An 18,427-nucleotide genomic window follows, 5' to 3' on the forward strand; every position below is an offset into this window, starting at 1 on the left:
TTATTAACATTCCTTGGGCATCTAGCTACAATACAACTTGATTTCTTTTTCTCTGAAAAACTGTTAATCTTCTTTTGGCTTCTTTTCCTTATCTTTAGTATGGGGTGGATTTTATACCAGTGTTTCTCAAATTATCTGTGGCAAGGGACAGTTTCGTTTTTTAATTTCCAGTTGTTGGTGATCTGTGCTTTTGTAAAATACAATAAAAAATGAAATATAAAAAATAAAATCACTAGGAAAATGATATATAAAAGGGAAATGGAACCAGGTCCATGACTCAACAGACTTTAAATCACAATTCAATAACCAGATCAAATATATGATAGGAAAAAAGAATTGTTGCAAAAACTATACACATTATTCACTGAAATTGTGCATGCATATAATTAATATAGGAATATTGTACAGTTGTAAATTTTTGTTGTTCCCCAGCTTTAACCACACAAAGGCCATTATTAAAGTAACCATCCCCATACTAAACCCCTGTATGCACTTTTCAAATCAATTCTGTGTTTCCCAATAATGTTTTTAATATGACAGATGAACCCGAATTTTGCTTGTTGATTTACCCCAGTTAGACGGATAAATGACATCACTATTCAGAGATGTTAACACGTATCTTACCCTCAGTGTTTTGATTTCATAGCACAGCGGAGAAGCCAGTCTCAGAGACAGGTATGCTGACTGGACTGGAAGACAAGAATCTGAAGTAAATTCGCTAAGCTTACTGAATCCATTTGTACTTTATATAAAGTAAGGGACTTTGTATTTTTAAAATTTATCTTCAGTCCTTCATCAGTCATGTGTTCCAGCCATTAATCTTTTAAATTTAATTAAAGTTACACTTTGATAAAAGAAACGGAGCCCATCTTTTCTCTGGTGTGGATCTTTGATGGAAAAATAAAATTCAAAATCGTCTGTTAAATTTGGGTTTGGTGGTAATTTTTCACAAATGTGTAAAATCAAGATGCACTCAAGTTAAGTGTGAGTGTATTTGCTTTCAGGCATTGAAGTATTAGGATGATTTGAAAAACTCAAACACTCTGGCACAGGGCAAAACTGAATTTGGTGCCTTCCTCAGTTGGCAATGCTAGATAGGAGACGCAAAAGTAAAATTAGCATTCTTTACCATATTATTATAGCAAATTTGAAAATGTGACTATCTGCTTGGAAATATTATTCCCGTATTTTATATGCAGACTTTTAGGCTGAATCTCAGGCAAACATATCATTAATTTCCTCAGGCTGTCTCTGCGCTTTAAAGAGCTCAACTCCAGGGCGCCAGCTGTCATGGTGCTGAGTCACTAATACACTCGGACGCCACACAAGGTGAACTGCTTCACACCTGATGCTAAAAAGTGTTCATGTTTCCAGCTTCTTTTGACAGTTCTAAGCAGAGTTTGTTAAATCATAATGTTTATTAAAACATTTTTTAAAAAAGTGCCAAATTGCTTTTATTTTCATGTGGTTTATACCTAAAATCATCTCATGTAGGAAACCAGAGGGTACATGAGTTATACAAATTATCCGTCTATAAATTGTTGCCACTTGAATTTAAATCTTCTGATCTATAATGAGCAATGAGGCTTACAATTTTGAATATCTTAATAAAAATCGTATCTAAAATGATAGAAAATTTCTGCTCATGGTTGATTTTGATTATGGCCAGTATTCATTAAGCATCCAAGCAGAACTAGGTACCCCCTTTTCTGTACTTCCACAGAATTTTGACCATATGTGTATGTATAAGGTTATCGTTGCTGCTGTAACAAATTACCATCAATTTGGTGGCTTAAAACAACACAAATTTATTATCTTTCAAATAAAGGCAGAAGTCTGACATGGCTCTCCCTGGGCTAAAATTAAAGGTATTGGTAGATCTGTGTTTTCTCCTCGTGTTTCGAAGGAAGAAATCTGTTTCTGTGCCTTTTCAAGCTCCTAGAGGCCACTCATTTTCTTTGGTTCTTATCCCCATTTCTTCATCTTCAAAGATACCAACATTGGGCCATCATGTCACACTGCAGTCGCTCTAATTCTCCCTCCTCTGTCAGCCTCTTCTTTTGATGATGGCTGGGATTACACTGAGCCCACCCAGATGATGCAGAACAATCCCCTCATCTCAAAATCAGCTGATCAGCAACATTCATCCTACATGAAACCTTAGTTTCCTTTTGCTGTATGCCTGACACATTCACAGGTTACGGAGTTAGTACGTGGACGTTTGGGGTTGACATTACCCTGTCTACTACCATGCATTTTATTTTGTATGTGGTACCATTTCACAAGTACCGTCATTGCTGATGAATGATTAGATTCTTGATGGTCGGGACTCTCCTGCCATTTTGTTCTAATACACAGCACTGTTTGTAGCTTAGCAAATGTTTCCAAAAGTCTGTCGATGTTCCACATCACAGTTTGTGTTTCACACACATGCATATACGTATGTTACATACATACATACATAAATGCGTTTATAAAGTCTTGTAACTGAACAGGGCCCAGTGGGGCCTTCCTGGGACAGATACCCCCTTTCTTCCAACTGTCTCTTTTCTGTAGAAAAACTTTAGCTTCCTAGGCCTTCCTCAAGTTTCAAAGAATTTAAACTTATCAGAGAAGTAAGAAAATGCAGAAGCAGAGGAAGAGTCAAATAAGACAAAATATTCATAGTTTAGCCATTAAACAAAGCCAAGGAACTTTAATCCCTCCGCAAGGGCTGTAGGTAATATCCTGAGCCACGTCTTTGAGCTGTTTTGCAGGTACGGAAACCCTCACCAGGCGGGAGAAGTTCACGGTGCGCTGCCCACAAGCACGGACACCCAGAGCAGGCGGAACCGGCAGGTTGCTGACTCCCAGTTACCTCATCACCAACCAACCAGAAGCATGTCCGGGAGCTGATCGTGCACCCCACAACCCTCTCCCTCACTCTGTTTTTAAACACTTTTCCCTGAAAGCTATGGAGGAATTCGGGTCTTTAAGTACCAGCTGCCCCGGGGTCCTTGCCTGGTGCCCTGCGATAAACGCCTTACTTTCCTTCCCACAACCCGGTGTCAGCGGACTGGCTTTGCTGCGCGCGGGCGAGAGGACCCAAGTGTGGTTTGGTAACAGTCTAGTGAAAACTCAGAGGTTTAGTCTACATGGAGGCAACTTTACTGACAAGACTGGCAAGTTCTGAGGAGGGAAATAGTTTGCATTTCTACTTCCCTGCTGAAGTTCGGATTCTACTGAGAAGAGAGGAAAAGACACAGAGACAGAGAAACAGAGACAGAGAGAGAAAGGGAAAGAAGGAGGCAGTAGAGGAACGGGGGCTAGAGATTGAAATGGAAACTTTATTAGTGAGAATGACTACACTGGATGAGTATGGGGAAAAAAAAAAAAATCAGGCTCCCTAATCCTTATGATCACGTGTAGGCAAAGTTTCCCGTCCAGTCCCAAGAGGTGCTGGAAACCTCTCATGGAAGCACGCCTGGCACAGAGAAACAGATGAGAGCGTTTACTTTGGGGGCAACAGAGTGCGGCCCTGTGTCAGTCCCCATCTCAGATTCACGATCACATGACCTCACCCCCGCGGGGAGAAGGAAGAATAGAGCTAGTGACAGGTGCACAGAGAAACCCCTCGTGGGGGGACCATGCAGGACGTTGGAAGCATCCCCTCTGCTGCCCAAAGACTAGTCATTTCATTAGAAATACTGATCAGTCTGTTCACTCGAAAGGTCAAAACCAGTTGTGGATAAAGACAAACTAGCAGTTATATTTGACTATAAATACAAATTTTTAGAAACCTATTAGTTATAAAAGTTAGTAACATTGTATAATATTTTATCTCTCTTGAAATATGGGAGGAACTAGGCAGGGCATACACCAGTATGAAGTGAACTGTAAGAAGTAATTTTCCAAATAATCTGTTCTATCACTTGTTCAAATAATTTTCAGTTGCAAGCTATTTATTTTGGTAACAGCTTCCTTACTTTTTTTTTTGGAATAAACACAGTGTTGGTCGAAACTACGAATAATGCTGAGAGGAACAATTAAAAATAATTATCTTAGTATTTATAATAGAGATAATTATAAATAATACCTGTTTTCCTTTCCACCAGAATCTACACGTGGCAAAGCATGTTCCCAGTACAAAGAGGCATCTCTGTAGAAGGTATGAGTTAGAAGACCTTTCTCCTCTGGAACAACATGCTCTTTGAGACCAGGGATGGGGCCACACTGATTTTTGTAAAATGTATCACCATGCACATCTCAGGACCTAAGCAAAGGTTTGTGGAGGTTTAACGAATAAATGAATCTTCACACCAAGATAAGTCATTTCCATTTGGTTGGACCAAACTTCCTGAGTTCAAATCCTGCCTCTACAATGCATGATTTCAGGCCAGTTACTTAGTATCTCTGTGCCTCAGTTTCCTCGAGTGGTAAAAGGATTACAACAGTAAAACCTACTGCACAGGTCACTGCACAGGTCAGTTGAGTTGAATATGTAAAGCTCTCAGAACAACAGGCAGGATGTTTTAAGCTATTACACCTTCCTAGGAAAATAAATAAAGGCTCAGAGAGTTTTTTTCATGTCATGTAATTAGAAAACTCCAGGACTGAGCTCAGCATTCTGATTCTTAAACCCCAGTCTATGTCAGAACCATCTTCAAGATAAAATATTCCTGGGATTGAAGCATTTCACGTTTAAAGCTACACGTTTGGGCTTGCATGAGGGTGTTTCTATAATGAAATGAAATGTTCTTATCCAGCGTTCTTGGGTTTGCCAATTTTTGAAGCACAAGTACATTGCTCTCACTTCTGATGCCATACGTTATGATCTCAGTGACCTCCGAAAATGTCTGACAATTTTCTCAGGATTTCACAGGATTCCACTGGGGTTCTTATCTGTTGTTTGGGCTGTGATTTGTCACCTCTCCTGGCTTCCCTTGATGTCAGCTGGTAATCTGACCTGCTTGTCTGCAGCTTGGTATTTTCTCTCTGCTTCATTTGTCCTAAACTTGGACAGAATCTGATCTCAATCCTCTAATGCGCCATTAACAAAAGATCAATATGGGATAGAATCTTTGGAGGGTGTATTTCAGGGGGAAATTTAGCATGGTGCCTGTAAGAAGCTAAAATTGAATATGGGATTCTTTTGCTGGCCCCAGTCTGCTGTCTCCTTACAGAAAATTTCCTATCTCCTCTCTCCCTGGTGTGCTAAAAAGCTCCAAATTCTGTTTTGCATGCCAAACAGAAGGCAGAATCAGCTAACTTCAGGACCGACACTTCACATCATGGGTCAGTAGAGAACACAATTGTTAATGCCATTTTATATTAATTAATTAAACTAGATTTGGGACCATATCATGATAGAGACAGTCTCTCTGCCCCCATGGGAACAAATTTTGAAATTTATATTATTTCTACTGTTCATGGGGTTTTGTAAGATACTGACCATTTATCTATCTAGTTATAGAATAACACGAAATTTTAAAAATATGAAATAGTCAAATTTTGACTGTTTGATAGAAAAGAAATGAAAAGAAACTAATATTTATCAAACGAGTTTGCCAGTAGTGTGATTTTTCTCCATCTGAGAAAAGCTTTTATGCACAGAAAAAGATGATCTGCAATTATCTGAGAGATAAATTACCATTGTTTCATTAAAGTGACACATCATAAAAATACTTCAGCTGAGCTTTAAATTCAACTCAAAATATCATTATTCTATTCATTTCATTTATAACTTAGTAATTATATTCCCTCAGATAACTTAAGTTGAATTTTCAAATATAGTATGTTTAATTTTACTTTTAAACATTTCAAAGACTGACACAAAAGCAAAACTTTTCCTAAATTTAAACAAATCTTATAATCTAATAAACAAAGCAACTTAAGCATAGTGAAGCCACAGTTCTTTTAACCAGGGCAATAGTCTTTGAAACACTGTCAGATGCTGTGACACCGTTCAACTTGCTGCAACAACTCTGGATCAGTTACTTAACTGGACATTTTAACACCGAGGTCTCAAGGCCCATGTTTCAGAATCTCTATGATGATGACTTTTTTAAAACATTATAGACATTTCAATGCCACAGGTATGTATATTGTTCCAATGATTAAAATTGTATTCCTAATCTTACCATTAAAATTTAAATATGAGTTTATTTAATTTTACATTCCTTATATTTAATTATTAATCTTTCTCAGATTGAAAGATACGTCCAGAAGATTGTTTTATCTTCTCTAGCAAATTGAAGACAGTTATCTGCCTGAAACTTGAGGCCAGAATTTTGAACCTGAAAACGACGTATGTCTGTGGTGATTTGATTTACAAACAGACAAACTGAACTATCTAGTAAGTATGTGTGAATAAGTTATAGCTATATATTTTAAAATATATAAAAACATTATATATCTTATATATCTTTTTTTTCTATATGGGTCGGAGAAATTCTACGCCTTCCTGTAAGGACACCACACACACACATGTACACACATGCATGTTAAAGCTAAACTGCTTCCCTAAACTCTTAATTATAATCACATTGAATTGTGTATTAATACTACTTGGGTCTACCCAGACAAAAATTCTCATAGATATTTTCGTGTAACCTAAATGGTTCTGCAGACCTCGGGTCCTTCTCTTTCAGCGCCAAAATCAGGCTTTTTGGCACATTTGCGGGTGTGGTGTTTTACATACGTTAGATGATTTAAGCTTCATAAATTCAGTGAGATAAGTATTGTTAATCTGTTTTCAAAAATTAGGAGAGTGCCTCGGAAAATCTGAACAACTTATGCCATCTCATAAAGCCAGTGAGGGGCTGGCGGGGGCAAAGCCCACGCAGCTCAGGCTCAGAATCAAGATCCCACCCATACAACTGGGGCCTGTGCCTTTTTTTAACAACCATCATGGAAATATTTATTGAGATGCTATACACTAGGCAAAGATCTTCAAGAAGACACAAAGAGCTCATAGTCTGGTGAGAGGCAACGAGGAAAAGAAGCTCTAATACAACAATGGGTCTTGGTGCAGAAAGAAAGGCTGTGACTAACATGGAGGTGCGATGTAGCCCAAGTCGGTGTGGATGACACTTGGGCGTCACTGTGCAGGGGAGGGGGCTGGGTCTCAGGAGTCAGGCATTCCTAAATCTGAACACTTGGCTTATTTGTAGTATGACTTGGGGCAAGTTACTTAACCATTATGAGCCACAGTTCCCTCATCTGTAAAATGGGAATACGAATATCTACTATGAAGTTTTCTTCTAAGGATGACTGATACAAAGGACATGTTAAATTGTGTGTGTGCATGTGGTCCCATGTGTTCGGAAATGTATACTTGCTAACAATTTATTTTAAAGAAGTTCACAAATTATTGATCCTTTCCATACATGAACTTACTTTTTTTTTCCCCACACAGTTCAATGAAGCAATTGTTATTTTATTTATTTTTCAAAACATAATTTTGCCAACTAGTCCACTTAAAAAAAGGACAGGTTCCCTATACACATATTTGGGGCAATTATGAAGCAAGGCCAGTCTAAATCATTTAGAAAGTGAAAGTATAAAGTTTGTTGAAGTAACCTTAGTATTATCAATTCCAAGTGCAGGGTACTTATATCTTTTCAATACTTAGTCTTTGTTCAAAAACCAAGTCACTTTCTCATGTTCAACACACATATTGACCTTCTCTCTTCCATAAACATTTGTCTTATTGAAACACTCCTTTTCTGAACTTCTAAAAATTTAGTGAGGGAGTATTTGAGTTCTCAATCAAATGCAAATTTAAGTTCCATAATATACTTGCATTTTCTTTGTAAATATGTGCTCATTTATTTTTTTCCTTCAAGGCAAGTCTTTAAAAGCATGGTAATTTTCTTCTAGGATAATGATGGTCTTGTAGCAGGATAGTTTTAAATGACATACAGAAAACAGCTTCTTTCATGCCAATTGTATTAATGCAAAAGTGCTTTAGAGGCGCCTACAGTTCACTTTTTCTGCCTTAATTCACTCATTAGTAGTGATTTCCTTTGTTCCTTCAAGTTTCCTTTTATCAACGATGGAACACCATCTGGTACCACGCAACAGTACAATTACACTACACAGAGCACATGCCAGTAAGAGGCCCTCCGACCTCCACCCTCCCATCCCACATCTGCCTCCTGCTGTTTGGGGTGACATTTTGAAGGGAAAAGTGGGAACCATGGTAGTAATTTGAACTAGGTTAAGCAATTTTGATATTCTATGAAGACATCTGTAATGAGAATTTTAAATCACCAGTATAATCAGCGTTTGCTTATGTTAAAATCCTACGTCTTAGGCACTGAATTTATGTAGTTCTAGAGAATCATTTTTTAAAAAATACTTTCCACTAGCTCAGAAAGGGCCTCTTATTTACCAGTGGCTGTAAGTTAAATTTTGGCTTGTTCAGGTTTATATTGTATTACACATTCTGAAGAAGTTAGGTCTGAGCTGATAGGATTTATTTGTTTGTTTATAATTAAGAATACTCTCTGGCAAGTGTAATCCCATACATCATCAAGTACCCAGATGCTATACACTAGGCAAAGATCTTCAAGAAGACACAAAGAGCTCATAGTCTGGTGAGAGGCAACGAGGAAAAGAAGCTGTAATACAACAATGGGTCTTGGTGTAGAAAGAAAGGCTGTGACTAACACGGAGGTGCGATGTAGCCCAAGGGTATAATCACAAATTAATGTGACGTTCTTTGTACAATGAAATAAATATACTGCAATGCTCTTTATTTAACTTATAATAAAGTAACTTCTGAAATAATCTTATTTCTCTTGAAATTTCAACTATTCTTTGTCTAGGTTAATTCTCAATTTTTCTACGTTTGTTGTTAAGCAAATAAATTGTAGTAGCAACAATCTATTAAGGATGAGAGATTAGATTTTCAGTAAAGGTATATTCTTGAGACTCTAAGACAATTAAAGAGTTGAAAGGATGCATATCTGTGCATCTGAATCTAATCTAGAGATTTTGAGTTTATTAGTAACAGTTTGGGGCCAGTTTTACACATATGAAGAGGGAATGAAGGAGAAAAAGAGAAAGAGGTGGAGAGAGGAGACAGAAAAACAGAGAGAAGGACTGGAAAAGAGGAGAGGGAGAGAGACAGGGAGACAGAGAGACAGACAAAGAGTGAGAGAGAAAGAGAAAGAATGTGACTAATGAAGCAGGGATTTGAGGCAGAAAGCCAGGTATGGGGCCTTCTACTCATTTATCATGTCATCTTGATCTAGTCACCCAGCTTTTATGAATTTAAGTTTCATCACCTAAAAACAGAGATAATGAAGCTCGTTTAGCACTTCTGAGATTCTAAAAACCTAAGTAGGAAAGTGGTCCTCCACACTCCATCAGCACTAAGAACTGGATACACCACTAGGCAGAGTTTCGTGACATTCCTCTAATATCCGACCCAAATCCTTCAGCAACGTGGACCTAGGGGAGGTCATGAGAAGTGCATCAATCCCTCTTCAGTTAGGGTAGCTACATGGCCAACATGCCTGAAGGCTTGAGGTGTGGGGTAGGGATGGAGAAATGACAAGGTTGCTGACAGAAGTCATATTCCAGGAAAAGACAACAGGGCCCCACGAGACGAATCAGCGTGGGAGTGGGGAACAGTCATTGTGGGTATAATTTGGCCTGGAATAAAGCTTACTTTTCCTGAGTTATCTGAGGAAAAGAGGGCTCTGAACAACTGTATCCTTAAGGCCCAACATTCCTGGTCTGGGTTTTTCTCCATAGAAGAGCTGGGTATAGGAATGGAAAATGTTTCCCATCAACTTTTGAAGGAAGTAAACACTTGAATTTCAGAGGAAGGTTTGAGAGAAATAATTAATGTCAATTAAAGACAACAATGATGAAACAAGCAAATTCACTAATGGGCAGAAAAATTAAAGGGCCAAGTGACATTGTACGGCTGGCCACAGCGGAGTGGGTTTGGCTCATTGAGGGATTATAAACCACTGGGGAGAAGGGCAGCAGAGCTGCCGAGGGGCACAGGGAGAGCAGCACACAGATGGGAGGAAGGCAGGGCTTAGCTGCAGTACAAAGTGTCTCTGTGCTAATTTCCCTCTTTGAGGGACTCTCAGTGATACCTCAGAGGGGAAGAACAGTTTTGGAGAGTCAGTCAATTAATATAATTTAGAGATAAACATACAATTAGTTACCTAAGATTCAAATTGATGAGCACTTGGAAATGTTTTATATATAAAGCAACACTGGATAGCAGAAATTGCAAAATATTCACTATGTTTCAGAAACGTTTTCACCATAGGTGAGTTAAATTTTAATATATTTATAATTTGTAACAAAATTTTAATACTCCAGAATTTAGACCATTCAAATATCCAAACATCACAATGTTATATGCATGCATTTGTGTAGGAAGAAACAAATAGGAAAACCAAAAGAACGTTTCTATTTTATTTATATTTTTTTCTTTAACCCCATGCCTACTCTTCCATAACTTCCCAAGATCAGGCCTGAAGTCATGCCATCATTTCTTTCCATAACCAATGGAAGCACCAAAGGCGTAGCTCACAGTACTTGAGCTTTGCTTTCTCAGCTAGGAATGAGCTTTCCAGAGCTAGGAATGTTTCTAGATTCAAGGAACAGACATTCCAAGCAATGGGTTTAATAAGTATGGGTTTATTTTTTCAAGGTAATAAAATGTCTTGATGAAGGCAGATGCTAATAGTGATTCAGTGGTTCTGTGATGTCAGGGTGGTAGCTCTGATATACTCACAGTAACAAAATGGCTGCCAGCATCAAGACATTACATCCACTCTCAGGACAGAAGGGACGGGGGAAATGCTGGCAACAGATGCTTCAATCTCTTTACCAGGAAAGCAAAGTCTTCCCAAGAAAATTCTAGCAGAAATTTTATTATGTCTCATTGGACAGAAATATAACATGTGACTATTCATAGTTATGAGAGTCATGAGAATTTATTTTTATCTCCTTAGGGAGGCAGGCAAGGAGCAGAAGGATTAAGAGAGGATGCTAGATTAGCCAGCCAAAAATGTTTACCCTAGCACCCACCCCCTATCCTGAAGACACATCAACAACTTTTTTTAAATTTTGTTAAATAAATAATGTGATCCAAAGCTCTGGATTCTGTTTCCATGCAACGTGCATATTCTAAGCCCTTCTAATATAAACTCTGGAACCACTAATGCCCCTATTTCACTGTCAAAATCACTGTCTCTATGTGTGTGTGTGTGAGAGAGAGAGAGACAGAGAAGCAGAGAGATTATTCCTTTTATCCTTTTGGCAGGTATGGTGGAGACTGGATAGATGTCCACCAAATCTATTTCCTTTATCTGATCAGACCACCTCTCTCCACATCCCCAACTTTTCACAGAATAAGGTGTGAGCAATGTAACTGGGTTTTGGACCATGAAATACAGAGAAAACAAATGTCCTGCCAAATCCTCGTGCTCTCTCTCTCTCTCTCATCCTTGGTGAAGGACTTCAAGATGGCAGGGCTGGAGAATGAAAGGGCACTGGATCCCTGTCACTGGGGGAGAGCCACTGACCAGCATTCGTCTCTGTGCAACGTAGGGGAGGGGTGTTTGCAGCAGCAGCCAGTGCTCCTTATGCCCCTTAATATAAAAGGCGTCTTCTCATGTTTACTTTTCCCTGAATGTCCAGATAACTGGGTGATTGCTTGCTGTTCAGGGGTTGTTATCAGCAAAATGACAGGGGAAGAAATACGTGCTGATGTAATTAAAACTGAATACAGCTCTTTGTGGTATAATTAATGTCTTTATAAGGACCTCTCAGGAGGTAACAACTGAAGTAGATGGGCAAATCTCTTAAATAACTTGGTAACCGTCAAGATTAGACAGTTTTTTTAATTAGAGAAGGAAGGAAAAATCTCTTTTACAATTACTAGACACGATATATCAGACTGTCAGGTAGTTGCAAATAGATTTAACCACACAGTCTTGACATAATCAAGAAATAAATATTATTTAAAGACTGTTCATCAAATAAAGAAAAAAATTAGTCTACCATCAGAGGTAGTCCGACTGGATAGAAGCTGTGTTCTTCCATGGCAACCAGTTCCACTGGGGGTGGAGCAAGCCTGAGAAAAGTGAATTGTTCTGGGGCAACTCACTAAAGCTACTCTCTTTAAGGTGTCACACCTGGGTTTTCCAGGTTTCTTACTTGTTCCCTTTTTATTCTTGAATTTTGTTAAAAGGACAAGTGCTCTTTCTCCTCTTTACCACCTGGAGATTTCTTAATTATCCTTCAAGTCCCAAAGTAACTGCATCTTCTGAATGAAGCATTTCTGATTCCTGATTCTCCTTAAGCAGTGCTGTCTGCTCTCTCCGTTGGGCTATTAAAACAAACTGAACATGCCTTCTTGGCATTTAATACTTACCTCTATGATCTACGCCTGCCTCCCAGCCAGAGACTTCCATTTATCCCTGGAACCTGGAATACAGAAAGAAGTAAATATTTGTTCAGTTTATTTACAGCCCACATGAGAGTTTGGATCTTTCATACTTCCATGATAGAACAGGACCATATTCAAACAAAGTATAGAAAGAAAAAGAAATTAAACATATATATTTAAATGAACAGTCACATTTTCCCATCTAAATTTTAAAATTAAACTTTTTCCTATATCCTTTTCTGATTTTTTTAAGATTTAAAGTGTCAAGAACTAATGTCCTTCCTAAACATGACACCAGCTTCATGCTCCAACTCTCAACCATCTTCCCAGAAGCAATTACCGCTATGAATTACTCATTTTTCCTTCTTTTTTTAGTCAATATTATGTTTTGATACTATTTAGGTTCTGGACCCAATTTCCAACGTGTGTGGGAGGGGTTCCCCACACCACTGAGAAACTCAACTCAATTCTGACACCAGCTACACAGAAGTAACATCAGATTCCACAGGGAAAGGGCTCAGTCCCACCAGACCTCCCCTACCTCCTCGGCTGCCGATCACAAGCTCAAGTTGTTACTTGTGCTTCTGACCAAATGCTACACATTGGAGGCTCAAACACCTCCGTCAAGCTCAGAAGGCCAGTGCAAAGTCCTGGTGCTTACTGCCTGCACTTTTGACCAACCGGCTATAAATCAGAGGCTCCCTTCTTGGGTTTGATTAATTTGCTTAGTGGTTCACAGAAGTCAAGAAACCTGTTTATTCACTAGATTACGGGTTTATTATAAAAGATACTGAAGGATACGAATCAACAGCCAGACGAAGAGAAACACAGGCCGAGGTCCTGAACGATGGCTCTTCCGCCCCCGCGGACTTTGGGCCCAGCGTGGTAGTGTGTGCAAGTGCTCTTGTTCCCCGGCCTGGAAGCTCTCTGAACCCCTTCTTTTTGGATTTTTATGGAGGCTTCATTATATAGACATGACTGATTAACTCTTTGCCTTTGGTGATTGAGTCAAACTCCAGCTCCTTCCCCCTCCCCTGAAATCAGAGGGTGAGACCAAAACTTCTGGAGACAGCACACTGCACACTTAGGAGCGTGTCCTGACCTACATGGCGGGTGACAGGAAAGACTACCAGCTTTCAGTGGAGCAGAGACCCAGACGGCAGGTCTACACAGCTGCCTGGACCACATGGCTGAGTCCATGTGTAATGTTACCAGTGATGAGAAAAGATCCCATAAGCAGTAAGACCTAATGGAATCATCACAGCGTTGACCGTGATGGTTTTCTGATCTAGAACACGCCACCTGCAAGACAGAATTATATGCCCTTTGAAAAAATTAGCTCCTGGCATGCTACTGAACTCTGGAAGAGACAGGGATTTTCGACCATAGACTATGCTCCAAATTTTTAAATATATTTCTGAGTTTCATAAACAACAAAAGAAACTGCAAACCATATTAAAGATTTTTAAGGATAAAGGCATATTCCATAGAAGAAAATGAGGCACAATTTCTTTTGCATCTCTCTAACCTCTATTTCATAGGTAATTGCAATGCTGTTGATAGTTTCAAAGTCCTTGTATCTCAGCTGCTAATACTGCCACGAAGCCCTACCATGAATGTCACAATTCAACTTTTAACGTGCACTGATGGCCGTGCATATGTAATTGATACCACTGAAATGGTAACCATTCTATTCCTCCAAAGCTCTTTCCAGTTATAAAACACGGTCAAAGAATATTATTATAGTTAATTAGCAATCATTTTCTACTTTAAAAGTTTAACACTGTCTAGAGGAAACTTCATGCAAAACTGGTAACAATGAAATCCTTCCACAAGGATAACTAAATTTTCTTCCACTATAATTGCTTTTTTTCCACACATAAAAATAATGATCATCAAACTACACCAGGAGAAAACTTCGGCAAACCTTAAAACAGCATCCGCTATGTAAGTATTTAAATTACCAAATTTGATAGGAAGCAATTAAACAAATTTCTTTTCCCAGTGACATTCTGAATCTTCATAAAAGCAAAACTTGTGGGCTCTTCCTGTGACAATTTCTTTTTTTTTCTTTCCCACAAAAACATATTGTAGAAGTCCAGTGTCAGGCCAGAGGCAAGATTTTCCTTGGTAAGTCAAGAGCCAACATGGATAACCATTGTCAGAAAAAGTAAGAAATTCATGTTAGGGCAAATAGTTGACTTCTTTGCAGAGTTGTGTCAATCAAGCAGGCACCAGAACACAGCCTCCTGCCCTGATGGCTGCTAAGACCGGTAGGTAATTAGAAGCCAAGGGGTCTCCGTTGACTGCAGACACTGTCGCTGACACGTGATGCACAACCTGAGCGTGCGCACGATCAGAGCGGGTCCACCAAGTCTGTCTACGAGTCTTCGTATGCTAACAATTTTTAGAAAAACAAGTTCTCCCCTCTCCGTTCAAATGCCAATGGCCCATGGTCATTACTATGGACGAAACTGATAACCCAAGAGATCTGTTCCATGGGTTATTATTTATGTCACCACAGAAGCAATCTGACGGCTATTCTAACATTTCCAAGTCTCACCCCCATGGATTTTACAACCCAGTATTTTCCAGCGTTCATTTTTCTTTTTTTGAATTGAGGGGCCACATTTCCACATCTATGATGGAATTTTTGATCTTCCTCCTGCATCCGTGTTTAGGTTTTATAAAAGATTCTTACATAAAGGTTTTGCCGGTGCAGCCTATTTAGTGTGATAATCTGCCAACATATTTTCTCTAGACACTATATTATCTTTTTTATTCTTGACTTTCGCATTAATGACAAAAGGCATCACATAATTATTACTCCAAATATGTTTACTTTCAGTGTGTACACTTCTCCTTTTATTTATGGCAAACTGACATCCCCTAGAAAGGGCCAGCTTTTAACCTTTTGAACCGGTCCTAGTTAGGAGTGGGATTCCGCAGGAGCCTGACTGTGCACGGCCAGGCTGGTACCAACTCTTTTGAAAACAACTGCCCCGAAGGAGAATATTAAGACTCGTTTTGGGATGAGAATGAACAAAAATCTTCCCTGAGCTCAGACACTTCTCCGACTACAAAAATCACAATCATGAGAGTGTGTAAGGTTTATGGAGTTGCTTGATTAAGAACATCACAAAAATGAATGGCAATAGGAGAAGAAAAAAGCAAACGTTCTTCAAAAACAATTAACTAGAAAAAAAGGTTGTGTTTTCCATTAGCCACAGGAATTCATTTGGCGTAGTAGCACTGAAGTTACAGATGATCCTCGTACAAGAGGTGAAGATGCTCTGACTAATTTAGTCAGCACTCTGATTGCGCTGAGGCAAGAAGGGTAAGTTCTGGCTACTGGATCAGAGGATCTGTTTTCATGGACAATGGACCCTAGGTTAATGCCCTAAGAGCATAAATCCGAACCTCTTTGTATCTATACAGAAATAAAGATCTACGTTAATCTACGCAGAATCAATCTGGATTCTTATGGGTTTTACTCCAGTTATTCTATCTGTGCCCCATTAGTCTTTTCTCCGTAGGGATTCTGGGACTTTTGGTAAATCTTTGTTCATTTCTTGTCTCATACATAATGTAGTATCTAATTTCTAGATCAGCTATAATCTGATTATGTGCATGTAAGTTAAAGGAAATTTTAATATATTTTATCTAACAGTTCTATTTGCAGAATAAATCCTGCTTATTAAATTTTTACAGGTTATATCAAAAGGAAGAAAGAAATACTCTATGGTAACAGTCTCCAAATTGAAGGTTCTTGTTAGAAATTGAAAAGTATTTAGGATTGTTACAAAGTTCCACTGCTTGAGTGGTTCTAGTAAAGCAGAGAAAATAAAGTTAATTTCCTCTCAAGCTTTCTACAACTGGCTACACACAAAAGTCTGTCCTGTTTTCTTTCATTTTATGGGACAACCAGATGTTTTACTTTAAAACAAAATTACTTTTTTTCTTTTTATTCACATTGCAATTTGTCTTCATTCTTTGTTTTTTTCCAAACAATCTTAACATTTTCTCTAAAGAATACAGTGTACTATGAAGCTCAAATTAATTGTGGGTAGAGTAGCTGTAAATATACAAGGGTGTTATTGTTTACCTACAATTGTAGACAATGCCACTTGGGAGTTAAGCAAAATGACAGTAAGGTTTTGTAATACTATTTTTTTCCTTAAAGGGACATAAGTGAACAGGTTTTCATAGTTGCTCTTGTTTCCTATCAATATGGTAAATGGAATCTTCCAAAAGCCCTTTCACTCACAGTAAGTTTATTTGCATCCTCACCTACTGGCTCTTAATTCTTAGAAAAAAGAGGAAATTTGTTCACATATTTCTTCCATGAGCTAGTTGTTTTTCTCCAGAGTTCAAACTGTTTATTTTTTTACATGGATCTCTAAAATTCTGGTTGTTTTCCAAATTGTAAATTTCTTACTTCAATTTTATATTTTTCTGACTAAATTTTTCATACTTCCATTTGTGAAAAGAGAGTCCATGAATCCTTTTATTTAAACTGTTGAGGCTACTTGAAGCTTGAGTCTACCTGAAGTCTATTTCTTATCTTTATTTAGTTTATATTTTTGAATCATTGGTTGGTCTTTGCGAAAAATAAAAGCTTCATTGTATTTGTGGTGATTGCATTATGTGGTGATTTCTTTTTTCCCTTTAAAGGTCAAAAAATAATTTTACATAATTAGATCATTCAGATCTCATTTCTACTGTGTTACTTTTTAACACCTTTAAGAGTGTCAGAACTATACTCGTTGCTACATATCTGTAATACAAAATAATACATGTCTAATAAAATCCTGAATTCTGCAGCGAAATTCTGTATTTCTTCCTGTGGCTTAGGAAAACGTTAATTTTTTAATTTTTAAAAATTGTTTCCATACACACACTTTTCCAGTCTCCTTAGACATAAACATTTTTGTCAGGGAGTTTCTGTAAGTCCTGACTTTTGAGACCTTAGGAAAGAAGAAAGTAAAAACATGCTTTACAAGTGGCTGATTTCCTCATCAGAGATCTTTTTAATGCCCATCTAAAGCCTACGATCACATTGATTTTTTTGGTAAGTTATAGTTTCATAATTTACTCATCTAGGTTTTAGGCAGTGTTTTTCTCAAAACATAAAGGGTTGTTAGATCACAAACCCGGTAACAGTGAGTCTTCAGTACTAAAGCTCTTCCTAGAAGCTCCCAGTTAGGTTCCTACACAACTTCCTTCCTAACATTGTCTCTTTTTTAAATAATAGACTACTAAATTACTAAAATTTACATCAAAAAAGTGACATTGAAAAAACTTTGAAGCATTCTACATCCATGCTGCTACAACACTTTTTCATTTCACAATTTCTGTCTTAAAGACAGTGATTTCTGAGGGGCAACGATTCAACTTGGGACTGAACCTGTGGTTTTCGGCACTGTTATAAATGCGTGTTCCTGGATGCTCAGGCTTTCCTTGTCTCCAGGAACTCGTGCAATCCGATTGGAATCAATAAGCCGACTGTACCGGGTAACTGCAATTTTCAAGGTTTTTCATTCTAGCCCTTCCGGTTCCAATATGAGCTTTAGAATCAGAGTAGCTACTCCTTACGGCTGCCAGTCTGCTGTTTAATTCCCCTGACCTGGCTATTCTTTGAGTCCACAGATCTGACACACAAAAAATATAAAATATAGTGTCAGATCCCTGCTGGTCATTATGCCTACCAAGACGTTCAGTGCTGAGACGGACCAGAGCTCCACTAATTGAGGAGGAGAATGATTCTTCTTCTGTGTCTCCCTATTGAAAAGGAGCAGGTGCCATTCAGCTCAGAGCCACGGCTCTCTTCCATCTGCTTTCATCCGCCCTTGCCCGGATGCGCACACACTTCTGAGGTGGCGGTGCTGGAAAGGGCTCCAGCGGCAGCAGCCAGGCTGTCAACACATCAGACTGCCCTGCGTTCCACTAGCTTTGCTGCTGAACCTTTCTCCATGGCAGCCAGTTCCTTGTTTTATAATAAAATCTTTTTTGGAATCTGGC

General features: G+C 38.5%; 1 long non-coding RNA gene across 1 annotated transcript in view; it reads right to left on the minus strand.

Annotated features, from left to right (window-relative positions):
- Nucleotides 1–18,427, minus strand: part of LOC116278863 (uncharacterized) — an 89,199-nt gene that overhangs the window by 15,622 nt on the left and 55,150 nt on the right. The window contains exon 4 of the long non-coding RNA XR_004188204.2: nt 12,392–12,444. This is a non-coding gene — a long non-coding RNA (uncharacterized lncRNA). The remainder of the gene's footprint in view (nt 1–12,391; nt 12,445–18,427) is intronic.

The sequence above is a fragment of the Vicugna pacos genome, chromosome 30 (genome assembly GCF_048564905.1).
Source record: "Vicugna pacos chromosome 30, VicPac4, whole genome shotgun sequence".
Lineage (NCBI taxonomy): Eukaryota > Metazoa > Chordata > Mammalia > Artiodactyla > Camelidae > Vicugna > Vicugna pacos.